Genomic DNA, 27,744 nt, shown 5'->3' on the forward strand with positions numbered 1-27,744 from the left:
TTCATTCTCACCATACTTCTGTTTCCAGACATGCCTCACCCACCCACCCTGATGACAAAATGTTAGAAAGGGAGCTCAATAGATTGAGAGTGGAACAATCCAGGCTGAAGCTCAAGAAGCAACAGCTGGATTTAGATAGGCAGTCCTTGGAGATAGAAAGAGAAAGACAGAAATTGGGGTGTGAACCCCATGGTGGCAGCAGCAGTATTCCCAATAGTCATCCTGTAAGAGAGCATGATTCTAGGAATCTGCACAAGATAGTTCCCACTTACAAGGAGGGGGATGACATTAACAAGTGGTTTGCTGCACTTGAGAGGGCCTGTGTTGTACAGGATGTCCCTCAAAGGCAGTGGGCTGCTATCCTATGGCTATCTTTCAGTGGAAAGGGTAGGGATAGGCTCCTTACTGTTAAGGAAAGTGATGCCAACAATTTTGCAGTTCTTAAGAATGCACTCCTAGATGGTTATGGCTTAACCACTGAACAGTACAGGATGAAGTTCAGAGAAACCAAAAAGGAGTCTTCACAAGACTGGGTAGACTTTGTTGACCATTCAGTGAAGGCCTTGGAGGGGTGGTTACATGGCAGTAAAGTTTCTGACTATGAAAGCCTGTATAACTTAATCCTGAGAGAGCATATTCTTAATAATTGTGTGTCTGATTTGTTACACCAGTACCTGGTGGACTCTGATCTGACCTCTCCCCAAGAATTGGGAAAGAAGGCAGACAAATGGGTCAGAACAAGGGTGAACTGAAAAGTTCATACAGGGGGTGACAAAGATGGCAAGAAGAAGGATGGTAAGTCTTCTGACAAGGGTGGGGACAAATCTAAAAATGAGTCTTCATCAGGCCCACAAAAACACTCTGGTGGGGGTGGTGGGCCCAAATCCTCTTCAAATCAAAACAAAGAAAAGAAACCATGGTGCTATTTATGTAAAATAAAAGGCCATTGGACAACAGATCCCAGTTGTCCAAAGAAAAGCACCAAGCCTCCTACCACTACAACCCCTGCTGCTACACCTAGTGCCCCTAGTAATAGCAGTGGTGGTGGGAGCAAACCTACTAATAGCCAATCCAAGGGAGTAGCTGGGCTCACTTTTGGTAACTTAGTTGGGGTTGGTCTGATTAGGGAGACCACAGAGGCTGTGTTAGTCTCTGAGGGGGCTTTGATTTAGCCACCTTGGTTGCTTGTCCCCTTACCATGGATAAGTACAAGCAACTACCCCTAATAAATGGTGTTGAGGTTCAGGCCTACAGGGACACAGGTGCCAGTGTTACAATGGTAATAGAGAAACTGGTCCACCCTGAACAACACCTACTTGGTCACCAGTACCAAGTAACCGATGCTCATAACAACACTCTTAGCTACCCCATGGCTATTGTGAATCTCAACTGGGGGGGGGGTTACTGGTCCAAAGAAAGTTGTGGTTGCCTCAGATTTACCTGTAGACTGTCTATTAGGGAATGATTTAGAGACATCAGCTTGGGCAGAAGTGGAGTTGGAGGCTCATGCAGCAATGCTGGGCATTCCAGGGCATATTTTTGCTTTGACCAGGGCTCAGACCAAAAAGCAAAAAGGACAGGGTGACTTGGATCCTGGAAGAATGGACCAAGTGCTCCCTAAAGCTAGGGTTAGTAAAGGTAAAACACTACCTACTATCCCTCCCTCTACAGTGGATTCAACTTCTGAGGAAGAAGAATTTCCACCCTGTGCAGAACCTACACCAGAGGAGCTGGAAGCAGACACTACTGAGCTTTTGGGTGAAGGGGGGCCTGCCAGGGAGGAGCTGAGTGTGGCACAGCATACCTGTCCCACACTAGAGGGTCTAAGGCAGCAAGCTGTCAAACAAGCAAATGGGGATGTCAGTGACTCTCACAGAGTTTACTGGGAGGACAACCTCTTGTACACTGAAGCAATGGATCCAAAACCTGGAGCTGCCAGGAGATTGGTGATTCCTCGGGAGTACAGAAAGTTCCTCCTAACTCTAGCCCACGACATTCCCTTAGCTGGACATTTGGGGCAAATGAAAACTTGGGACAGGCTTGTCCCCTTGTTTCATTGGCCTAGAATGTCAGAGGACACAAAGGAATTTTGTAAGTCCTGTGAAACCTGTCAAGCCAGTGGCAAGACAGGTGGCACTCCAAAGGCACCCCTTATTCCACTACCTGTGGTTGGGGTTCCCTTTGAAAGGGTAGGGGTTGACATAGTTGGCCCCCTTGACCCTCCTACTGCTTCAGGCAATAGGTTTATCTTGGTGGTAGTGGACCATGCCACCAGATATCCTGAAGCAATTCCTCTAAGGACCACTACAGCTCCTGCAGTGGCAAAGGCCCTCCTGGGAATCTTTTCCAGGGTGGGCTTCCCAAAAGAGGTGGTATCAGACAGGGGAAGCAATTTCATGTCTGCTTACTTAAAGACCATGTGGAAGGAATGTGGTGTGACATACAAGTTCACCACACCCTATCATCCACAAACAAATGGACTGGTGGAGAGATTTAACAAAACTCTCAAAGGCATGATAATGGGACTCCCTGAAAAACTCCGCAGGAGATGGGATATCCTGTTACCTTGCCTCCTTTTTGCTTACAGGGAGGTACCCCAAAAAGGAGTGGGCTTCAGCCCCTTTGAACTCCTATTTGGACACCCTGTAAGAGGTCCCCTAACACTTGTTAAGGAGGGTTGGGAACAACCTTTAAAAGCTCCAAAGCAAGACATAGTGGACTATGTACTTGGCCTAAGATCTAGGATGGCTGAGTACATGAAAAAGGCCAGTAAAAACCTTCAGGCCAGCCAAGAGCTCCAGATGCAATGGCATGACCAGAAGGCTGTTTTGGTTCAGTACCAACCAGGGCAGAAAGTGTGGGTCTTGGAGCCTGTGGCCCCAAGAGCACTCCAAGACAAATGGAGTGGACCCCACATAATTGTTGAGAAAAAGGGGGAAGTCACCTACTTAGTTGACTTAGGCACTGCCAGGAGTCCCCTTAGGGTGCTCCATGTCAATCGCCTGAAACCCTACTATGACAGGGCTGATCTCACCCTGCTCATGGCAACAGATGAGGGACAGGAAGAAGAGAGTGACCCTCTCCCTGATCTCTTCTCTTCCACAGAACAAGATGCTCTAGTGGAAGGTGTAGTACTAGCAGATTGTCTTACTGCTGAGCAGAAAGACCACTGAATAAATCTCCTGGGTCAGTTTTCTGAACTCTTCTCTACTGTGCCAGGCACCACTTCTTGGTGTGAGCACACTATAGATACTGGAGACAGCTTGCCTGTCAAAAGTAAGATCTATAGGCAGCCTGACCATGTCAGGGACTGCATAAAGCAAGAGGTGCAGAAAATGCTTGAACTAGGAGTGGTTGAGCACTCTGAAAGTCCATGGGCGTCTCCTGTGGTACTTGTACCAAAACCTCATTCCAAAGATGGTAAAATGGAAATGAGATTTTGTGTTGACTACAGAGGTCTCAACCAGGTAACCAAAACTGATGCTCACCCTATACCCAGGGCGGATGAGCTAATAGATACACTGGCATCTGCCAAGTATCTAAGCACTTTTGATTTGACTGCAGGGTAATGGCAGATCAAATTATCAGAAGATGCAAAAGCAAAAACTGCATTTTCAACCATTGGAGGCCATTACCAATTCACAGTAATGCCTTTTGGATTGAAAAATGCACCTGCCACTTTTCAAAGGTTGGTGAACACAGTCCTGCAAGGGCTGGAAGCTTTTAGTGCAGCATATCTAGATGATATAACTGTCTTTAGCTCCAGCTGGGATGATCACCTGGTCCACCTATGGAAAGTTTTGGAGGCCCTGCAAAAGGCAGGCCTCACTATCAAGGCTTCAAAGTGCCAGATAGGGCAGGGGAAGGTGGTTTATCTGGGACACCTGGTAGGTGGAGAACAGATTGCACCACTTCAGGGGAAAATCCAAACTATAATAGATTGGGTTCCCCCTACAACTCAGACTCAGGTGAGAGCCTTTTTAGGCCTCACTGGGTACTACAGGAGGTTCATAAAGAACTATGGCTCCATTGCAGCCCCTCTTAATGACCTCACATCTAAGAAAATGCCTAAAAAGGTATTATGGACAGCAAACTGTCAGAAAGCTTTTGAGGAGCTAAAGCAGGCCATGTGCTCTGCACCTGTCCTGAAAAGCCCCTGTTACTCCCACAAATTAATTGTCCAAACTGATGCATCTGAATTAGGGGTAGAGGCAGTCTTATCACAACTTAATTCTGAGGGCCAGGATCAACCTGTTGCTTTTATCAGCAGGAGGTTGACCCCTAGAGAAAAGTGTTGGTCTGCCATAGAGAGGGAGGCCTTTGCTGTGGTCTGGGCACTGAAGAAGTTGAGGCCATACCTGTTTGGCACTCACTTCATTGTTCAAACAGACCACAAACCTCTACTTTGGCTAAAACAAATGAAAGGTGAAAATCCTAAATTGTTGAGGTGGTCCATATCCCTACAGGGAATGGACTATACAGTGGAACATAGACCTGGGAGTACCCACTCCAATGCAGATGGACTCTCCAGATATTTCCACTTAGACAATGAAGACTCATCAGGTCATGGCTAGTCTTATTGGCCTTCGTTTGGGGGGGCTTGTGTAGGAAAGTACCATCTTGCCTGGCATGTTACCCCCATATTTCACTGTATATATGTTGTTTTAGTTGTATGTGTCACTGGGACCCTGCCAGCCAGGGCCCCAGTGCTCATAAGTGTGCCCTGTATGTGTTACCTGTGTTATGGCTAACTGTCTCACTGAGGCTCTGCTATCCAGAACCTCAGTGGTTATGCTCTCTCATTTCTTTCTAAATTGTCACTAACAGGCTAGTGACCAATTTCACCAATTTACATTGGCATACTGGAACACCCTTATAATTCCCTAGTATATGGTACTGAGGTACCCAGGGTATTGGGGTTCCAGGAGATCCCTATGGGCTGCAGCATTTCTTGTGCCACCCATAGGGAGATCTGACAATTCTTACACAGGCCTGCCAGTGCAGCCTGAGTGAAATAACGTCCATGTTATTTCACAGCCATTTACCACTGCACTTAAGTAACTTATAAGTCACCTATATGTCTAACATTTACCTGGTAAAGGTTGGGTGCTAAGTTACTTAGTGTGTGGGCACCCTGGCACTAGCCAAGGTGCTCCCACATTGTTCAGGGCAAATTCCCCGGACTTTGTGAGTGCGGGGACACCATTACACGCGTGCACTATACATATGTCACAACATATGTATAGCGTCACAATGGTAACTCCGAACATGGCCATGTAACATGTCTAGGATCATGGAATTGTCACCCCAATGCCATTCTGGCATTGGGGAGCCAATTCCATGATCCCCCGAGTCTCTAGCTCAGACCCGGGTACTGCCAAACTACCTTTCCCGGGGTTTCACTGCAGCTGCTGCTGCTGCCAACCCCTCAGACAGGTTTCTGCCTTCCTGGGTTCCATCCAGGCATGGCCCAGGAAGGCATAACAAAGGACTTCCTCAGAGAGAGGGTGTTACACCCTCTCCCTTTGGAAAAAGTTGTCAGGGCTGGGGAGGAGTAGCCTCCCCCAGCCTCTGGAAATGCTTTGATGGGCACAGATGGTGCCCATCTCTGCATAAGCCAGTCTGCACCGGTTCAGGGATCCCTCAGCCCTGCTCTGGCGCGAAACTGGACAAAGGAAAGGGGAGTGACCACTCACCTGACCTGCACCTCCCCTGGGAGGTGCCCAGAGCTCCTCCAGTGTGCTCCAGACCTCTGCCATCTTAGAAACAGAGGTGCTGCTGGCACACTGGACTGCTCTGAGTGGCCAGTGCCAGCAGGTGACGTCAGAGACTCCTTCTGATAGGCTGCTTCAGGTGTTTCTAGCCTATCCTCTCTCCTAAGTAGCCAAACCCTCTTTTCTGGCTATTTAGGGTCTCTGCTTTGGGGAATTCCTTAATGAATGCAAGAGCTCATCAGAGTTCCTCTGCATCTCTCTCTTCACCTTCTCCCAAGGAATCGACTGCTGACCGCGCTGGAAGCCTGCAAAACTGCAACAAAGTAGCAAAGACGACTACTGCGACCTTGTAACGCTGATCCTGCCGCCTTATTGACTGTTTTCCTGGTGGTGCATGCTGTGGGGGTAGTCTGCCTCCTCTCTGCACTAGAAGCTCTGAAGAAATCTCCCGTGGGTCGACAGAATCTTTCCCCTGCAACCGCAGGCACCAAAGAACTTCATCACCGGTCCTCTGGGTCTCCTCTCAGCACGACGAGCGAGGTCCCTTGAACTCAGCAAATCTGTCCAAGTGACTCCCACAGTCCAGTGACTCTTCAGTCCAAGTTTGGTGGAGGTAAGTCCTTGCCTCCCCACGCTAGACTGCATTGCTGGGAACTGCGTGTTTTGCAGCTACTCAGGCTCCTGTGCACTCTCCGAGGATTTCCTTTGTGCACAGCCAAGCCTGGGTCCCCGGCACTCTAACCTGCATTGCACAACCTCCTGAGTTGTCCTCCGGCGGCGTGGGACTCTCTTGTGCAACTTCGGGTGAGCACCGATTCACTTCACTTCGTAGTGCCTGTTCCAGCACTTCTGCAGGTGCTGTTTGCTTCTGAGTGGGCTCTTTGTCTTGCTGGACACCCCCTCTGTCTCCTCATGCAATTGGTGACATCCTGGTCCCTCCTGGGATACAGCAGCATCCAAACACCCGAACCGCAAGCTTTGCAGCTAGCAAGGCTTGTTTGCGGTCTTTCTGCAGGAAAACACTTCTGCGCGAATCTTCATGACGTGGGACATCCATCCTCCAAAGGGGAAGTTTCTAGCCCTTGTCGTTCATGCAGAATCCTCAGTTTCTACCATCCAGTGGCAGCTTCTTTGCACCCACAGCTGGCATTTCCTGGGCACCTGCCCACTCCCGACTTGATCGTGACTTTTGGACTTGGTCCCCTTGTTCCACAGGTACTCTCGTCTGGAAATCCATCGCTGTTGTATTGCTGGTGTTGGTCTTTCCTGCAGAATTCCCCTATCACGACTTCTGTGTTCTTTGGGGAACTTAGGTGCACTTTGCACCCACTTTTCAGGGTCTTGGGGTGGGCTATTTTTCTAACCCTCACTGTTTCCTTACAGTCCCAGCGACCCTCTACGAGGTCACATAGGTTTGGGGTCCATTCGTGGTTCGCATTCCACTTCTAGAGCATATGGTTTGTGTTGCCCCTATCCCTATGTGCCCCCATTGCATTCTATTGTGACTATACATTGTTTGCACTGTTTTCTATTGCTATTCCTGCATATTTTGGTATTGTGTACATATATGTATTGTGTATATTTGCTATCCTCATACTGAGGGTACTCACTGAGATACTTTGGCATATTGTCATAAAAATAAAGTACCTTTATTTTTAGTTTATCTGTGTATTGTGTTTTCTTATGATATTGTGCAAGTGACACTAGTGGTACTGTAGGAGCTGGTGGACACGATAGACACAGAAGCCCCCTGCACTACGCCGCGCACTTGGGGTCCACTATTCAATCCCTGGGACATGGCCTACAAGGCTGTGGCCGATATCTGCACACATGGATATCACAGGAGCCTGACTAGGTGTAGATGGCACTGTACCCAGGTGTGGTGGGGTGCCACAGGGTCTGCCTGAAAAAGGGGACTTAACTAGCACACTAGCCCTGGCCTAGGGGAACCCACAGCCCACCTCCCCCACCCAGACACCTCCACTGTGCGCTGAATCAGCAGAATGAGAGTGTACTCACCCCCTTCTTGCTGCTGTGATGCCCTCAAGCGCCCATCCAACTCCGGATACGCCACCGCCAGGATCCTGAACATCAGGGGGGTCATGGGGCGACGGGCACCCCTCCCACGTTGGGAGGCCATCCCCAGCTGGGCCCCCGCCGTCTTCTTGCTCCAGTGGCGAATGTCCTCCCATCTTTTACGGCAGTGGGTGCTCCGTCTGTGGTAGACCCCCAGGGTCCGGACATCCTTGGCGATGGCACGCCAAATATCCTTCTTCTGGTGGGAGCTGACCTACAGGAATTGTACAGGGGAAAAAGAGAAGTTATTGCCAACTGCACTGTCACAGTCATTGGCCCGCATCCCTACCATTGCCATGTGGCACATGCAATCACCGTCTTTTCATGCACGCCTCATTCTCCTCCCACATCTTTCATCTACACCACTCCACACAGGCATTGCCCATACAGCATTCTCACAGTGTACTTACCTGTTTGTCTGGAGGACCGTAGAGTAGCGTGTACTGGGGGAGGACCCCATCCACTAGTTTCTCCAACTCCTCCGTGGTGAAGGCAGGGGCCCTTTCCCCAGACGCACAAGCCATTGTCTCTTCCAGACTGAGGTCACAGCAGCACTTGCAGTGTAGGTCCTCTCCTGTCGAAGATCAGGTATTGAGTGGTTGAACAGATAGAAAATGGCGGTCACGTCCGCTGTGGTGCGTATCATCACCGCCGGCGTACATCGTCATTGGCTCCTCTGACCCATAGGGTCCAATGTTAACCAATGCAGAATTGCGCCGCGGTCTTCGACCGCCTACCGCAACGGTGTACAACGCCAGCGCAGTTACCTCACATCCCATTGTCCCACTCTACAGGTCAGGCAGCCGCCATTTCAGGGGCCCACATGGCTTTATTTTTAACTGCGTCACACATACCTAGGCCTTGGCTCAACACTCATACAGGCACATTTTGGGTTATGAATAGTTTTCTTAGTAAGCTGTGTTTACGTACCTCTAAGTTGGTTGACTCTGTGCTCGCTGTTGTCCCCCATAGGCACCGTCCGCTGGGACATGTGAGGAGATGGCGGCATCCTCCAGTGTACAGACCGCTGGTGGACTTGTCGACAATGGTGGAAAGACATGTAATCATCACCTACAGGCTTGATCATGCCACAATCCTGGAAGTGTGTGCCCAGTTGGAGCCAGACCTGATGTCAGCTATCCCCCATCCCACAGGAAACCCCCCTCAAGTGCAGGTGCTGTCAGTACTCCATTTCCTTTCAAGTGGCTCATTTCAAACAACAGTGGCTATAGCATCAGGGATGTCCCAGCCTATGTTTTCCTACGTGTTGTCCAGAGTGTTGTCTGCCCTGTTGAAACACATGTGGAGCTACATCGTTTTCCCTCAGGTGGAGGATTTGCCAACAGTGAAAGGTGACTTCTATGCCCTGGGACATATCCCCAACATCATACGTGCCATTGATGGGACACATGTGGCCTTGGCCCCCCCCGTAGGAGTGAACAGGTGTACAGAAACCAGAAGAGTTACCATTCGATGAATGTGCAGATGGTGTGTTTGGCAGACCAGTACATCTCCCATGTTAATGCCAAATTCCCTGGCTCAGTGCATGACGCTTACATCCTGTGGAATAGCAGCATCTCTTATGTGATGGGGCAACTCCAGAGGCACCGTGTGTGGCTACTAGGTGAGCACCTGGAACCAAATCAGTGGGAATAGTTGTCTGGGGATATCCCTAAGAGTTAGTGTGTGTCTAACAGTTGTTCCTCACCATTTGCAGGTGACTCTGGTTACCCCAACCTGTCATGGCTACTGACCCCAGTGAGGAATCCCATGACAAGGGCAGAGGAACGCTACAATGAGGCCCATGGGCGAACTAGGAGGATTATAGAGCGCACTTTCGGCCTCCTGAAGGCCAGGTTCTGGTGCCTCCATATGACAAGTGGTTCCCTATTCTACTCACCAAAGAAGGTGTGCCAGATCATCGTAGCCTGCTATATGCTTCATAACTTGGCTTTGCGACGACAGGTGCCTTTTCTGCAGGAGGATGGTCCAGATGGAGGTGCTGTGGCAGCTGTGGAGTCTGTGGACAGTGAAGATGAGGAAGCAGAAGAAGAGGACATCGACAACAGGAACTCTGTGATCCTGCAATACTTCCAGTGAGACACAGGTAAGAAGACAAACCTGCCTACTACATGTACTTTAACACTACTACCTCTCTACTGTCTGTCCTTTTCACTCAGTGTATGGTCACTGAGTTTTCACTTTCTCTTACGATTTCACAGATGTGGGTCCCACTGTGTGATATCTGCTTTGTTTCCTCATGGACTAGAGCTGTGTGACATAGGTATGTTGACATTACAATTGAAAGAGCATTTTGTCACTGTAATTGCTAATACACTCATTCGAAATCACAGACAGACTCCAGATTGTTTTGTGCTTTAAGGGAGTTTATTTAAGTGCTCAATATTGGAGGGGGTTGTTAAATTGCGAGGGGTGATGGTGGACGAATATCCATGGCAGAGACCAAGCTATTAGTCTCACAGGTGCATTGTCCAAAGGGGCATAGGAAGTGGAGCTGGGGCGGTTTGAGGATGGACAGGGTGACAAGGTAGGACAAAAGGATGACAATCAGGGTGGTCTCATTTCTTGGCGGAGGTCTTGGCATCGTTCTCTGTCTTTGTCCTGGATCTCAGGGACCGTTTGCTGGGTGGTTCTCCATCTGCAGCGGGTGGGGTGCTGGTGTGGTGGTCCTGTGGCGGTGCCTCCTGTCCACTAGCGCCGGCAGAGGTGGTGGGCAGTTCTTAGTCCAGGCTAGTGTCAGGGGCCCCTTGTTGGTGCCCAGGTTGGAATTGATGGATCTGAGTTCCTCCCTGATGCCCAAATACTGTTCCTCCTGCAGCCGCTGGGTCTCCTGAAACTTGGCCAGTACCATTGCCATCATCTCTTGGGAATGATGGTAGACTCCCATGATGTTGGAGAGGGCCTTGTGGAGAGTGGGTTCCCTGGGCCTGTCCTCCCCCTGTCGCACAGCAGCCCTCCCGATTCCCCTGTTTCCCTGAGCCTCTGTCCCCTGAACCGTGTGCCCACTGCCACTGCCCCCAGGTCCCCGTTGTTGTTGGGGTGGTGGGTTAGCCTGAGCTCCCTGAGGTGGTGGACACACTGCTGCTTGAAGTGTCTTGGGGACAGAGGTATGGGCCCGCTGGGTGGGTGCTGTGCTGGTGTTTTCAGAGGTGGAAGCTCTGTGGTGGCCTGTGACTCTGTCAGGGGTACCGACTGTCCTGAGGTCCCAAATGGGCCGGGCTGGTCATCTAGGTCCAATTGGACAGAGCTGCTGTCATCACTGTGGGCCTCTTCTGTTGGTGGTTTGGTCATGTCTGGACCATCCTGTCCGGTGACGATGGATAGGGGTCCTGCAGGGGTGTAAAAGCATGATTATTGCATCTGTGTGTGCCATGGTGTGCAATGGGTGGGTGACCGTGTACCCCAGTGCTTGCATTCCTGTGAGGGGCCTTGTGTGATGATGGTTTAGGGGGGTGTATGGGTATGTGCAGTGGCCATGCTTTGGTGATGGGCGTCCATGCTTTGTTGTTGCATGCAGGGCTTGGTGTTGGGATGTGTGGTTTGTGATATTGGGACATTTGTGAGGAGTTGGAGTGATGGGGGTGAGGGCGAGGGTGGGGGTATGTGAAGGCATGCAGGTAGGGTGGGGGATATAGTTGTAACGTATTGCCATACCAGAGTCCATTCCTCCAGCTACTCCTGCGAGGCCCTCAGGATGCAGAATCACCAAGACTTGCTCCTCCCATGTTATTAGTTGTGGGGGAGGAGGTGGGGGTCCGCCGCCAGTCCTCTGAACCGCAAGGTGGTGTCTTGAGACCACGGAACGCACCTTCCCCCGTAGGTCGTTCCACCTCTTCCTGATGTCATCCCTATTTCTAGGGTGCTGTCCCACTGAGTTGACCCTGTCCACTATTCTTCGCCATAGCTCCATCTTCCAAGCTATGGAGGTGTGCTGCACCTGTGCTCCGAATAGCTGTGGCTCTACCCGGATGATTTCCTCCACCATGACCCTGAGCTCCTCCACAGAGAACCTGGGGTGTCTTTGCCACGCCATGGGGTGGTGTGGGTGATGTGTCAGGTGGTGTGTGTTGTGATGTGTGGGGTGATATTTAGTGGTGTGTTGTGTGAGGTGCGTGGATGTTATGTGGGTGATGGTGTTGAGTGCCTGTGGATGCTTGTTTGTAGACTGTGGTGTCTCTCTCTGGGCTTCTTTTGGAATTTTTGGCAGTAGGGGTTAGTGGGTGATGTGGGTGTGTGTTTTATATTGTATTGGGTGTGTGGGAGTGGTGTGTGTATGTGTATCAGGTGAGTGTATTTGGAATTGTCCAATGTGGTTTTGTTTTGTAAGTGTGTGTGTATTTTGAGCACAGCGGTGTGTTCCGCTACTGTCATACCGCGGTTGAAAGACCACCACGTGGATTTGTGGGTCGTGATACTATGGGTGTATTCCTGTTGGCGTGACGGAGGAGGTTTTGTTATCGCCAGTTTATCACTGACCTTTGGTGTGGCGGACTTGTGAGGGTGTCTAAATTTTGGCGGATTCCGAGCTGTGGGTCACAATGACTGTGGCGGAATTCCGCTGCCGCGGCGGTGTGTTGGCGGTCTTCTGCACGGCGGTAAGCGGCTTTTAGCGCCAATGTTGTAATGACCCCCATAGTGTGTTAAGTTCCATCTTAGCTTTTTCCAATCTACATCCAGAAGTTTCAGTTGGATTACTAAAATGAGTATGTGTCAGTGTTTTGATATCATTTTCCAAAATGGCCTGTTGTTCTATTCTGCGTTTATTTGTGATTGGCAGAATCCCTCATAATTTGCCCGCTAATAGTGACTTTTGTGGCTGCCCATAAGATTTGTGGGGAAGAAACTGAGCCTTTGTTATCTTTCATATAAATAGTCAAATGTGATTGTAATTGTGACTTTTCTGCTGGTAGTTTGTAGCAAGATATGTTTAATCGCCAGGGTTTCCTACAAGGACGTTTCAGACCCCAATCAAGCTGGAGACTGATATGAGCATGATCTGACAGTGCGACTTCTAAAATATCACAATCTAGTACTTGTAGTGTAATAGAATGTGAAATAAGGCAGTCATCTATTCTAGAATGGGAATCATGTACTGTCGAGTGATATGTAAACCCCTTATCTGATGGATGCAGTAAACGCCAGATATCGATCAAACCATGATCTTCTCTGATGTCTCCCAGTATGGCTCTAGCTCTACCATGAGTTGTGTCCAGGGGACCCGTTCTGTCTAAAATCACATCTGGAGCAACATTCCAATCACCTCCGAAAACTATTTTGGAAATTCCCATTTCTGTTAGATTTCTATTTAGTGGAAGGAAAAAGGAGGCTTTAGTCCAAACAGGGGCATAAATGGAACCCACTCCTAATATATTATTACCAACTTTAAGCTTGGCTAAAACAAATCTACCGTCCTTATATGACCATGCCTGTAATATTTGGCATTGAAGAGGCTACACCACTTTTCCTAGTAGTAGTGTGGGATGTAGGATCTGCTGATACGGGAGAAGGGGATTTGCAGATGTAGAGAATCAGGCCTACCCAATCTCGTTTTTATTTTTCTAATTCTATATCAGATAGATGAGTCTCCTGGATGAGAGCAACGTCAGTATGTTTGAAGGCTAAATAGGAAAGAGGTTTCTTCCTTTTAATGTAATTAGTAAAGCCATTGACATTGATAGAGACAATTTGCATAGAACTTGTTGTCATGATGCTGACGAGAAATGTTAGAGTATATCTGTACTGTGTGAAACTGGTTCAAAATGCTAAAAAAGGGAAAAGGAAGTAGATAAATTATATGGTAATGTGATAATGGGAAATTACTGGAGGGTAAAAAACACTATCTGGGGTATAGTAAACCTGAAACCAATATGTGGAACTATAATCATAAAATATTGTTAACACTAAACTCCAAATGGTGTAAGTACACCGTTCTAAGTGCTAGAATGTAAAAGAACACTTCAGATCAAAGAATATGCATCTTTCGTCAGTGGGTCTGAACCTCAATTCGAGACCCAGACTCTGCAGGGGAGGAAAGGAAAACCACTCATGGTAAATAGATTATAAAAAAAAAACACTCCATGGAGTTATAAAGTCTATCCAAGAGAAAATCTGCATATACAAATACAGTATTAAATGTACATGGTTATTGAACAACAATATGTGAGGAAAGGAAATGAATCATATCCATCAGAATGAATAACTGCAGTAAAATAGTAATAACATTATATTAATACATAGCATGTATAAATATACTCATCTAGCTGGAAGAAGTGATAGTGGAAGGTTGAGCATCAGTTACTTTATTAAAAGACGTGGATGACTTTAGAGGTGATCTCGATTTGTCTCTGGAATTTTCCTGTGTGAGTACCTCTATGCAGTGGACTGCTTTATCTCTGTCAAACGGTTTCTTAAAGGTACGGATGTGTAACCTACCGGTACGATGGCTTTGTGGATCATTCTGTAATTAAAGTGAACTATTCATAGATGTTTTGTTCAGGGGTGGCGGTGTTAGTGTTGAGTCCATATGTTGGTCATCCAAACTGCCCAGGAAGCGTACCAGATCCTCAGGCTCTGTGTACTCCCTTGATTTCCCATCCATTGTGATCCACATTGTGGCAGGTTCTAAAAGACCATATTTGATATCCCATTTGTGAAGTCTTGGCCTAGGTTGCAGGAACGCTTTTCGTTTGGCATTGGTTTCAGTGGAGAAGTCTGCAGCAATAAATACTTTATGGCCTTCCAAGTCACACGGACCATGTTTACGAGCAGCTGTTAATATCTGGCGGACCTGTTCATGATGTAAGAGGCATGCTATAATCGGTCTAGATTCAAGAGTTGGAGTTCTTAATCAAATTCTGTGAGCTCTCTGCAACTCAAGGGGATGCTCAAAAGATATGTTCAGTAGCCACAGTATTAACGTTAGTAGCAAGTTCTTCACACCATTATTGACTTCCATTTTTTCTGGAATTCCGTAAAAACAAATGTTATTTCTATGGCCCTGTCTTCCAAATCTATAACTTTTTGTTTTAGGTGCCAGATATCGGGGCCCCAATACTCCACATTATCTAATTTTTCTTCCAAAAAGATGGTTCTTTTATCTAAAATTTCCACTTTGGTATGAAAAGAGTTTAGATCCATCCGTATTGTCTTAATTTCTGTTGCACGATCTGAAACTTTGACATCCATAGATCCCAATCTTTGCCCGATGGCAGAGATCTCTTTTAAAATAAGGTCCATAGAAGCAATGTCTTGTGGAACAATAGTAGAAGTGCCTGGAGGTACAGTGTTCCCTACTATTTGTCTAAACAAAGGCTTTCTATTAGATTTGCCACTGGCCATATTGTTATACTTCAATGTTAGAGAAGACAGTAAATAAGTACAGCTTAGTAATCAAATATGGTATCGAATCGACTCACAAAATAGGTAGATATTAACACTGTAAATGGTGACAGACATCTGGGATTTTAAAATTATGGCTATATGTTTTCAAGCGGGCGTCGCTGAAAAACAGTGTATGAGAAATGTTGTACAGTTTTCGCCTACCTATCCAAATTCACTTTACACCCTCTGCTGATAGAAATTCGGGCATTTACTTAATTTTGTAGTAGAGTCTGAATTGTCAAATTTAGAGAAATTCCTCAGAAGTGAAAGTTCATATGCTTCTCATACAGCAGCCTTTCGACATTCAAGGAAAGGAATTTCACATATCTCTTCAAAAACTGTCTGTGTTTCCTGACAGAATGAGTAATTTTCACAAACTCTCTCAGCTGTGGGAATGGTGTACAACACTCACTTGCCAAACTGTATTTAGGCCACACACTTTGTAGACAAGAAATTCCTGCGCTCACCTAATCATGTAATGGAATCTGAACAGTTAAGTGAAGAGAAATACCTCAGAGTTGAGAGTTCTCGTGTGCTTCTCTTACAGCAGCCTTTTCACTCATCTCATCAGCAGCTGGCTGTGTTTGCTGACAGAATTATTCTTTTCCACAGACTTCTAGAATTTTAAAAAATAATGACTGAATGCTTTCAGACAGGTGTCCCTGAAAACCAGTGCATCGGAAATAGCTCACATCTTTTGCCTGCCTATCCTTTTTCACTTTACACCCTCTGCTGATAGGAATTATAGCATTTACTTATTTGTGTAGCAGACTCCAAACTGTCAAATGAAGAGAAATACCTCAGAAGTGAAAGTTCATATGTTTCCCCTACAGCAGCCTTTCAACTTTCAAGAAACGGAATTCCACTTATCTATTAAGAAACTGATTGTATTTCCTGACAGAATGAGTACCTTTCACAGACTCTCTCAGCTGCAGAAATGGTGTACAGCACACACTTTCCATACTGTATTTGCTCCACACACTCTGCTGACAAGAAAATCCTGTGCTCACATATTCACGAAATGGAGTCTGAACAGTTAAATGAAGAGAAAACACCTCAGAGTTGAGAGTCGTCAGAGGCTTCCCTGTACTGTGTGGAGAGTTCAACAGTAATTGAATTCCCCTGGAGCAGCCTCCCAGTTTAAACACGAAGAAAGCCCCTTATCTCTTCAGTGGCTGACTCTGTTTCCTGACAGAAAGTGTTGTTCTTCGCTCAGCTGAGGGGCTGTGTTCAGGTGATTTGTAGCCAGGCTCTAGGGCTTCGTTTTGACTGTCATCTCTCACTTCAGATGTAACTTCAGAGTTTTGTCGCTGTTATCTCATTCATGTTGCCTTTCATTCTGGCTCCAAGGAGGCTTTTTGACAGCTGTTTGGGTAATCCTTCTCCCCTCGAGTCTCTACGTTGAGGCGACCATTTCAGGCGGCAGCCAGACTCCCCCCCCCTTGAGTGTTTTTTCCGCCAGGAGTTGGTGTACGCCGTTCACCTGTCATTGAAGATGCCAGTATCTTGCCCCAAAATGTCCCCGTTTTCGCTGCAGGGTTGTGGGGTGCAGGTTGCACCCTGTGCATAGCCCCTTTTCATGGCTTGCATGAGAGCCCTCTGCACCGTAGCTACAGCAGTGTTCAACTAATTTGAAAAGGTTAATAATCTGACACAAGACATTCAGGATTTACGATAACTCAGATTTGAGAGTAAATGGGTTTACAACTAAATCGAAATTCTCAGTTGTGCAGGAGCACCCCACTTTACTGGTTTTCCCCATGTGGATTTTTGTAAGGGAAAACACTGGCCAAGTGAGAAACTATGAGATTCAGCAAGTGCACATGGATTCATTCCTGAGTGAATAAAGTCAGAATGGCTATAGTTTAGTATTCCTAGAACCAAGTATGGGAGTAGCGATGAGGGGCTCTTATACCTCCTGCAAACAAGCCCTAAAACTGTAAAACAAGCTGAAACACCAGACATGGCAGTAGGTTTGGAGCACAGCCTGCACTCTCTGTGCTCTGCGGCTATTTGTAGGGGATGTAGACACCACTACTAGGATTCTGGCTTGGCTCCATAGGGTCAGTTTTCATTTAGTCAGTCTTGTTTTCATTCCTTGCCTACCATTGGCTTTTCTTCATATTTAACAGAAAGTGTGAAGTTCTTTAAGCACACACACAAATTCTGAGCTCATCATGGCCGCCCACCCTCTAGGCTAACATGACTTTTGTTTTGGTTAACGGGCGCAGCCGTTACAAACATGGCCCCTTTTAGTGTAAACTTATTGTTTACAAAGATGGGGGATGAATGTAAACATGTGGCTTCATCTGGTTTATTTTGCGCCACATCAGTTTAGTTGTAGAAGCTTTAAGCCCATATTTATTCTCTATTTGCGCCTCATTTGCGTCATTTTTTGCCGCAAAAGCGGCACAAACGTACAAAATATAATTGTATTTTATAAGTTGGTGCTGCTTTTGGGTAAAAAATTACACAAATGCAGCGCAAAAAAAGAACAAACACGGGCTTCAGTGTCTTCAAACATAGTTTTATTTTTAAAATAGGACATACAAATTGGTGTTCAAACAGTATGTAAATCATGGGATTTGGCACTGGACTAGGAAAGGTCTGTGCCCTAGAATTACCATTGAAGGTCACACCACATTGCCGTGCAGCTACTCAGAAGCTGTGCAGAAAGCGTCCACAAAAAACAGCTGAAGCCAGCTATTAAAAGGGTTAATGTGTCACCCATCATAAAACAAGCATTTACAATGAAACGGGTCTCGCATTTGCTAGAGTTAGAGCTATTAGGGTTGTAAACTCTAACCGGACTTTTCTTGCCACATAACTTGAAAATCAAATGTGAAACAGTTTCATATAAGCGAGCTGATTCACAGCGCCACGGCTGCAATGAGCATGAGGGCGAAGGAGAGGGACAAAAGGAAAAAGAAGTTCGTTTGCAGTCAAAGTTATCAGCATAAAAGCAATTATCCATGTAACAGGAGCGATGGCCACGGCGTTAACAAAACCTCCCAAAGGAGGGACAAACATAAAACATTTACCAATGACCACAGAGGATTTATAAAGGGCAAGCACATGAACCAGTGATAGTGATGGGCGTGAGGTGGCCGTGGTTAAAAGCCCAGATACATACCAACACGTCGGAAAAGCAACACTTGCGCGTTGCTATGCTCGACCTAAAAAGCGGCATCTAAAACGGAAAACTGTGCATTTTATGTGGTCTCTTTTTAGAGCTGTTGTTCAGTGTCTGCAGAATGTAATCCTATTTCTTGCTAACTTCTGTGATTAGCTGAAGTGAGCAGAATGCAGCCTTCGGTTCTAAAAATAACCACTCAAGGCGCTAAACAGAACATGTGAGCAGAACATAAGGTTTTCAACCTGTAATCTGACTGATAGAGGCACCAGAACTTCAAGGCACTCTGGCAGTCTCTAAAGGGTTGATATCAACTGTTCATATAATATAATATGGGATTTCTAGAACGTTCTTCAGCAGCGATTGAACGGAGGGAGCGCAAACACTGAAGGGCCTCCTGGGCACAGTTCACTCACTCCAGCCACCCTGTGCTTCACTCACTCCTGCCAGCCTGTACTTCACTCACTCCTACCAGCCTGTACTTCATTCACTCCTGCCAGCCTGTGCTTCACTCACTCCTGCCAGCCTGAACTTCAGTCACTCCTACCAGCCTGCACTTCACTCACTCCCTCCAGCCAGTACTTCACTCACTCCTGCTGCCTGTACTTCTCTCACTCCCACCAGTCTGTACTTCACTCACTCCAACCAGCCTATACTTCACTCACTCCATGCCAGTCCGTACTTCACAGATGACATGTCTCGTGTTCACTCACTCCTACCAGCCTGTACTTCACTCACTCCCTGCCAGTCTGTACTTCACAGATGACATGTCTCGTGTTCACTCACTTCAGCCAGCCTGTACTTCACTCACTCCTGCTAGCCTGTAAATCACTCATTCCTGCAAGCCTGTACTTCACTCACTCCTGCCAGCCTGTACTTCACTCACTCCCTACCAGCCTGTGCTTCACTCACTCCCGCCAGCCTGTGCTTCACAGATGACATGTCTCAGGTTCACTCCAGCCAGCCTGCACTTCACTCACTCCCTATCAGCCTGTACTTCACTTAATCCTACCAGCCTGTACTTCACTCACTCATGACAGCCAACACTTCACTCACTCCTGCCAGCCTGTACTTCACTCACTCCTGCCAGCCTGTACTTCACTCACTCCCTCCAGCCTGTACTTCACTCACTCCTGCTGCCTGTACTTCTCTCACTCCCACCAGTCTGTACTTCACTCACTCCAACCAGCCTATACATCACTCACTCCATGCCAGTCCGTACTTCACAGATGACATGTCTCGTGTTCACTCACTCCTACCAGCCTGTACTTCACTCACTCCCTGCCAGTCTGTACTTCACAGATGACATGTCTCGTGTTCACTCACTTCAGCCAGCCTGTACTTCACTCACTCCAGCTAGCCTGTAAATCACTCATTCCTGCAAGCCTGTACTTCACTCACTCCTGCCAGCCTGTACTTCACTCACTCCCTACCAGCCTGTGCTTCACTCACTCCCGCCAGCCTGTGCTTCACAGATGACATGTCTCAGGTTCACTCACTCCAGCCAGCCTGCACTTCACTCACTCCCTATCAGCCTGTACTTCACTTAATCCTACCAGCCTGTACTTCACTCACTCATGACAGCCTACACTTCACTCACTCCTGCCAGCCTGTACTTCACTCACTCCTGCCAGCCTGTACTTCACTCACTTCCGACAGCCTGAACTTCACTCACTCCCACCAGCCTGTACTTTACTCACTCCTGCTAGCCTGTACTTCACTCACTCCTGCCAGCCTGTACTTCAGTCACTCCTACCAGCCTGTACCTCACTCACTCCCACCAGCCTTTACTTCACTCACTCCAACCAGCCTATACTTCACTCACTCCATGCCAGTCCGTACTTCACAGATGACATGTCTTCTGTTCACTCACTCCTACCTGCCTGTACTTCACTCACCCCTGCCAGCCTGTACTTCACTCACTCCCACCAGCCTGTACTTCACTCACTCCTGCTAGCCTGTACTTCACTCACTCCTACCAGCCTGTACTTCACTCACTCCCTGCCACTCTGTACTTCACAGATGACATGTCTCATGTTCACTCACTTCAGCCAGCCTGTACTTCACTCACTCCTGCTAGCCTGTAAATCACTCATTCCTGCAAGCCTGTACTTCACTCACTCCTTCCAGCCTGTACTTCACTCACTCCCTACCAGCCTGTGCTTCACTCACTCCCGCCAGCCTGTGCTTCACTCACTCCCGCCAGCCTGCACTTCACTTACTCCTACCAGCCTGTACTTCAATCACTCCCTGTCAGTCTGTACTTCACAGATGACATGTCTCGTGTTCACTCACCCCTACCAGCCTGTACTTCACTCACCCCTGCCAGCCTGCACTTCACTCACTCCCTACCAGCCTGAACTTCCCTTAATCCTACCAGCCTGTACTTCACTCACTCACGACAGCCTGCACTTCACTCACTCCTGCCAGCCTGTACTTCACTCACTCCTGACAGCTTGTACTTCACTCACTCCTGACAGCCTGCACTTCACTCACTCCCAGCAGCCTGTACTTTACTCACTCCTGCTAGCCTGTACTTCACTCACTCCTACAAGCCTGTACTTCACTCACTCCCTGCCAGTCTGTACTTGACAGATGACATGTCTCGTGTTCACTCACTCCTACTGGCCTGTACTTCACTCACCCCTGCCAGCCTGTACTTCACTCACTCCAACCAGCCTGTACTTCACCCACTTCTGCTAGCCTGTACTTCACTCACTCCTACCAGCCTGTACTTCACTCACTCCCTGCCTGTCTGTACTTCACAGATGACATGTCTTGTGTTCACTCACTCCAGCCAGCCTGCACTTCACTCACTCCCTACAAGCCTGTACCTCACTCAATCCTACCAGCCTGTACTTCACTCACTCACGACAGCCTGCACTTCACTCACTCCTGCCAGCCTGTACTTCAGTCACTCCTACCAGACTGTACTTCACTCACTCCCAACAGCCTGCACTTCACTCACTTCCGCCAGCCTGCACTTCACTCACTCCTACCAGCCTGTACTTCACTCACTCCTGCCAGCCTGTCCTTCACTCATTCCTACTAGCCTGTACTTCACTCACTTCCTACCAGCCTGTACCTCACTCAATCCTACCAGCCTGTACTTCACTCACTCACAACAGCCTGCACTTCACTCACTCCTGCCAACCTGTACTTCAGTCACTCCTACCAGCCTGTACTTCACTCACTCCCGCCAGCCTGCACTTCACTCACTTCCGCCAGCCTGCACTTCACTCACTCCTACCAGCCTGTACTTCACTCACTCCTGCCAGCCTGTACTTCACTCACTCCCACCAGCCTGTACTTCACTCAAACCTACCACCCTGTAGTTCACTCACTCCTGTCAGCCTGTACTTCACAGATGACATGTCTCGTGTTCACTCACTCCTGCCATCCTGTACTTCACTCACTCCTACCAGCCTGTACGTCACTCACTCCCTGCCAGCCTGTACTTCACAGATGACATGTCTCTTGTTCACTCACTCCTACCAGCTTGTACTTCACTCACTCCCACCAGCCTGTAGTTCAATACCTCCTGCCAGCCTGTACCTCACTCACTCCTACCAGCCTGCACTTCACCCACTCCTGCCAGCCTGTATTTCACTCACTCCCAACAGCCTGTACTTCACTCACTCCTACCATCCTGTACTTCACAGATGATGTGTCTCGTGTTCGCTCACTCCTAACAGCCTGTATTTCACAGATGACGTGTGTCGTGTTCGCTCACTCCTAACAGCCTGTACTTCACTCACTCCTACCAGCGTGTACTTCACTGACTCCCAACGGCCTGTACTTCACTCCCTCCCACCATCCTGTAGTTCACAGATGACGTGTCTTGTATTCACTCACTCCTACCAGCCTGTATTTCACTCACTTATGCCAGCCTGTACTTCACTCACTCCCACCAGCCTGTACTTCACTTACTCCTACCAGCTTGTAGTTCACTCACTCCTGCCAGCCTGTACTTCACTCACTCCTAACATATACTAACATATGAGAGAGATAGTCCTTGCAAAAGTGAGAACCGAATTAGGCAGTATTTCACTGTTAGGACATGTAAAACACATGAGTACATGTCCCACCTTTAACATACACTGCACCCTGGCCATGGGGCTACCTAGGGCCTACCTTAGGGGTATCTGTCATGTATACAAAGGGAAGGTTTAGATCTGGCACGTGAGTACACTTGCCAGGTCAAATTGGCAGGTTAAAACTGCACACACAGACACTGCAGTGGCAGGTCTGAGACATGTTCACATGGCTACTCAGGATGGTGGCACAGCCAGTGCTGCAGGCCCACTAGTAGTTTTTGGTTTACAGGCCCTGTGCACCTCTAGTGCACTGTACTAGGTACTTACCAGTAAATCAAATATGCCAATCATGGAAAAGCTAATTACACATGTAATTTCACATTGGCAGCACTTGCACTTTAGCACTGGTCAGCAATGGCAAAGTGCCCAGAGTAACAAACAGCACAGAGCAACAACCACCAGGGAACCAGGGGCAAAAAAGTGAGGGGAGACCGCGCCAAGGATGCCAGGTCTAACACACACATTGAAAGCTTCAGTGGCTTGTCATATCACAGGGCCTTGGACCTTGCACAGCCGAATTCACCACAAAATTCAAGCCAGACACAGGGCACAGTGAGATGCATCCAGATTAAACATGAGGTCTTGTGGTCTCTGCCTTTTGCACCATCTTTCAAAATATGTGAATAAACTCAAAATTGAGCTTCTTCAGGTGTATTTCGACCAATTGTAAAACTTGTATGCACTGAGGAGATGACTTCTAGTCGCCCTTCTTCTGTGAATGCAGGATTCCGCCTGATCCATTCCAGTGCATTAAAGCACCTAGGACTGAGTGCAGCTGGTTGTCAGTCTTCAATCTGGACACATACAGGTGAACTGCTGCTAACAAAGAACACTCCAAGGCCACACGTGATCTCCTACAAGGCAATGTTGGGGGAAGATTGGAATCGTATAATTTAAGAGGGCACAAAATGTTGCCTTCTTGTGGCTTAGTTAGTACAACGTGGTGGGTGTATGTACCTGGTGTAATGTTTTCTGGCGTAGTTACTCATAATTGGCACAAAACTATTCATAATTATGCATAATTACATTAGGAATGGCGTGATCTCATACCTTTGGGAATGTTGCATCTCAGGTAATGCGTAATTACTATAATTACTCCAATTTATGTGACGTAATTAAATTGTCATCAGGGCTATTAAACACTAACTTGAATAAACGATTTATGCGTAATCAATGAAGAAAATGTTGTGAAAATAAATAAAACTAAATAAAGCTGCTCACTCTTGCCACTGAAGTATTCAGAGTTTCACTTTCTGGGTCAGTCCTTCCCTTTTCTTACATTTTGAGAAAACAAATATTTTTCTCTCCTGAATATTTATGCGTAGAAAATTGGAATAGGAAGATACATTCTGTAAACTCAGTTGCAGACCTTCAGGGGATTGCTCAGAAATAAAGATGCTATCCTTGGGAAGTAGAATGTGTTACTGCTAGAAGAATGATTACACCCTGTGAAGCCTCCCAGTGTTCTGCTGCTCATCTCTGGCCACCTTTCAGTGAACAGCTAGGGTGAGGGACTCTGAGGAGGTGGCAGAGGATGTGTGAGCAGAGTGTATGTGAACTGTAGATGCGGTGTGAGTGGAGTAACCTGAGCATGGAGTAAATAAATCTGCAGGTGCCTACCTGTATGGTGGCAGACATCCATCTTCACCAGAATCAAGTGAGTGAAGAAAGCAGTGAAAATACATGCACTGGGGGACCAAGAACATTTACAGGAAATAGACTGATCATGGAGGGCTTTGGTAATGTTCGATATCCATGCCTCAGGGTTCAGCAACACGATTGGATCGATGAAATTCTAACCACAACCAGTAGGCTGTTGAATATTCTCCAGGAAGTCTGGATACCCCTTAATTACCCCCATTACAGGTGGGGGTGACTGCTGCATGGTTCATCCAGCTCAGGGAATCTTCAGGGTTGATCAGAGTGGCTCACTGGAGCTGGGGTGCCACCACTCATGGAGCGCTCCATTCCACTAGATCTCTCGTCTGCTCCCTGTGACTACTGTGGAAGAGCAGGATAGAGTGGGTTCCCATCCGGCTCCAGAAAAAAAACTGTGGTAGAGGGGTGTTAGAAATGGGGTCTCCAGTTGGCAGAGGTGTACACTCTTGTCCAAGTAGGGACCACAATCCTAGTCAGGGTAAGTCACAACAGAACACAATCAAAATTATCCGTCGCTCACCATCTGGTAGTTGGCACAGAGCAGACAGGCTGAACTTAGAAGGCAATATCTACAGTATTTGTGCAAGAAATCATACAGTAACACAATGAAAACACCACAAAAATACTCCACACAGGTTTAAAGAAATAGATAATGTTTATCTCAGTAAAATAAGGGCAACACAAGGATAATCCAATGTACACAAGCAAAGTTATGAATTTTTAAAGAAGAAATCCTACTAAAGTACTTAGAAACTCAATAGCTCCAACTGGGGCTACCATAGCCGCCGGTCACATAGTCGCACAGACCCCCTGACACAGTACCTTTGAAAACAAAGAAAAAAAGATGTTGCACAGAGTCATGGAGGTGAACTGTCACTGGTACCGGGGCAGCATCAGTCCCTTACAGCGTCTGGGGAGGTGAGGAATTGGTTCTGTACTGCAAGGCAGGGGAGGCGAGGCGTCAGTTCCATCCGGTTGCAGGGGGAGCTGGTGTGGTGCCGGTGGAGAGGCGTTGGTTCCTTCTGACCTGGCGGGGTTGATGATTCCAGTCGGTCAAGACGTGATGAGTCGACTTCGCAATGTCGCAATCACACTGCGTGACAGCTGCGTCGCGTTGCAGGCCGTGGACATTGCATGTAGTGAGGTCCACAGGGCAGGAGCAGCTGCGGTGTCTGTGGTGCGTCGCTAAAGTCGTTCCTGACATCGCTAAAGACGGAAAACTAGCTAAAAGCTAGCTGCTGAAGACTTTGTTGGCCCTGAGACTTCAGAACAGGAGGCAACCTCAATTCAAGTCTTTGGAGAGCACTTTGGGGGAGGCAGAGTCATTCCACAAAAGTGAGAGGTTAGTAGTCAACAGGGCAACAGCAGAGCAGCAGGGCAGCAGTCCTTCCAAGCAAAGCAGTCCGGATGAGTCCTTTGGGCAGCCAGGCAGCTCCTCTGACAGGGTGCAGGTGTAGATCCAGAAGTGTCTGATCTGGTGGGGTCAGAGACCCATTTTATATACCCCAAAATGCCTTTGAAGTAGAGGAATCTTCAAAGAATGGTTTTGAAGTGCACAAGTTCCCCTTTCCGCCCAGTCCTGTCTGCCATGATCCCTGTGGGGGGCTCTCAGTCCTTTATGTGAGGGCAGTCCTTTGAACTGTACAAGAGAAAAGAGAACCCCTCCATCCTTCCTGTCCAGGGAGACCCATTCAGTATGCTGAGGAATGCAGATGTGACTGAGTGTCCTGTGTTTAAGGCTGTCTGGGTGGAATGCACAAGGGAGCTGTCAACCAGCACAGACCAGACATGGATTGGAGACCGACTTTAAGGCACAGATGGCAGTAAGAGCAGAGAAATGCCCACTTCCTAAAAGTGACATTTCTAAAATAGTAATATTAACCCCTTCGCTGCCAGGCCTTTTCCCCCTCCTGTGCCGAGCCTTTTTTTGGCTATTTGGAGCAGTTCGCCCTTAGGCCCTCATAACTTTTTGTTCACATAAGCTACCCACGCCAAATTTGCGTCCTTTTTTTCCAACATCCTAGGGATTCTAGAGGTACCCAGACTTTGTGGGTTCCCCAGAAGGAGGCCAAGAAATTAGCCAAAAAACAGTGAAAATTTCGTTTTTTTTTTTAAAATGGGAAAAATGGGCTGCAGAAGAAGGCTTGTGTTTTTTTCCCTGAAAAGGGCATCAACAAAGGGTTTGCGGTGATAAAATCACCAGCTTCCCAGCTTTCAGGAACAGGCAGACTTGAATCAGAAAACCCAATTTTTCAACACAATTTTGGCATTTTACTGGGACATACCCCATTTTTACGATTTTTTGTGCTTTCAGCCTCCTTCCTGTCAGTGACAGAAATAGGCATGAAACCAACGCTGGATCCCAGAAACCGCAACATTTCTGAAAAGTAGACAAAATTCTGAATTCAGCAAGGGGTAATTTGTGTAGATTCTACAAGGGTTTCCTACAGAAAATAACAACTGAAAAAGAAAAATATTGAAATTGAGGTGAAAAAAACATAAATTTTTCTATATGTTTTACTCTGTAACTTTTTCCTGCAATGTCAGATTTTCGAAAGCAATATACCGTTACGTCTGCTGGACTCTTCTGGTTGCGGGGATATATAGGGCTCGTAGGTTCATCAAGAACTCTAGGTAACCAGAGCCAATAAATTACCTGCACCCTGCAGTGGGTTTTCATTCTATGCCGGGTATTCAGCAATTCATTTGCTGAAATATAAAGAGTAAAAAATAGCTATCAAGAAAACCTTTGTATTTCCAAAATGGGCACAAGATAAGGTGTTGAGAAGCAGTGGTTATTTGCACATCTATGAATTCCGGGGGGCCCATACTAGCATGTGAATTACAGGGCATTTCTCAAATAGACGTCTTTTTTACACACTGTCTTACATTTGGAAGGGAAAAATGTAGAGAAAGACAAGGGGCAATAACACTTGTTTTGCTATTCTATGTTCCCCCAAGTCTCCCGATAAAAATGATACCTCACTTGTGTGGGTAGGCCTAGCGCCCGCGACAGGATATGCCCCAAAACACAACGTGGACACAACACAGAAAACAGAGCTGTTTTTAGCAAAGTGACTACCTGTAGATTTTGGCCTGTAGCTCAGCCGCCACCTAGGAAACCTACCAAACCTGTGCATTTCTGAAAACTAGAGACCTAGGGGAATCCAAGATGGGGTGACTTGTGTGGCTCGGACCAGGTTCTGTTACCCAGAATCCTTTGGAAACCTCAAAATTTGGCTAAACAAACACATGTTCCTCACATTTCTGTGGCAGAAAGTTCTGGAATCTGAGAGGAGCCACAAATTTCCTTCCACCCAGCGTTCCCCCATGTCTCCCGATAAAAATGATACCTCACTTGTGTGGGTAGGCCTAGCGCCCGCAACAGGAAACGCCCCAAAGCGCAACGTGGACACAGCCAAATTTTTGAAGGAAAACAGAGGTGTTTTTTGCAAAGTGCCTACCTGTAGATTTTGGCCTGTAGCTCAGCCACCACCTAGGGAAACCTATCAAACCTGTGCATTTCTGGAAACTAGAGACCTAGGGGAATCCAAGATGGGGTGACTTGTGTGGTTCGGACCAGGTTCTGTTACCCAGAATCCTTTGCAAACCTCAAAATTTGGCTAAAAAAACACATGTTCCTCAAATTTCTGTGGCAGAAAGT

This window comes from Pleurodeles waltl, chromosome 2_2 (genome assembly GCF_031143425.1).
Source record: "Pleurodeles waltl isolate 20211129_DDA chromosome 2_2, aPleWal1.hap1.20221129, whole genome shotgun sequence".
Classification (NCBI taxonomy): domain Eukaryota; kingdom Metazoa; phylum Chordata; class Amphibia; order Caudata; family Salamandridae; genus Pleurodeles; species Pleurodeles waltl.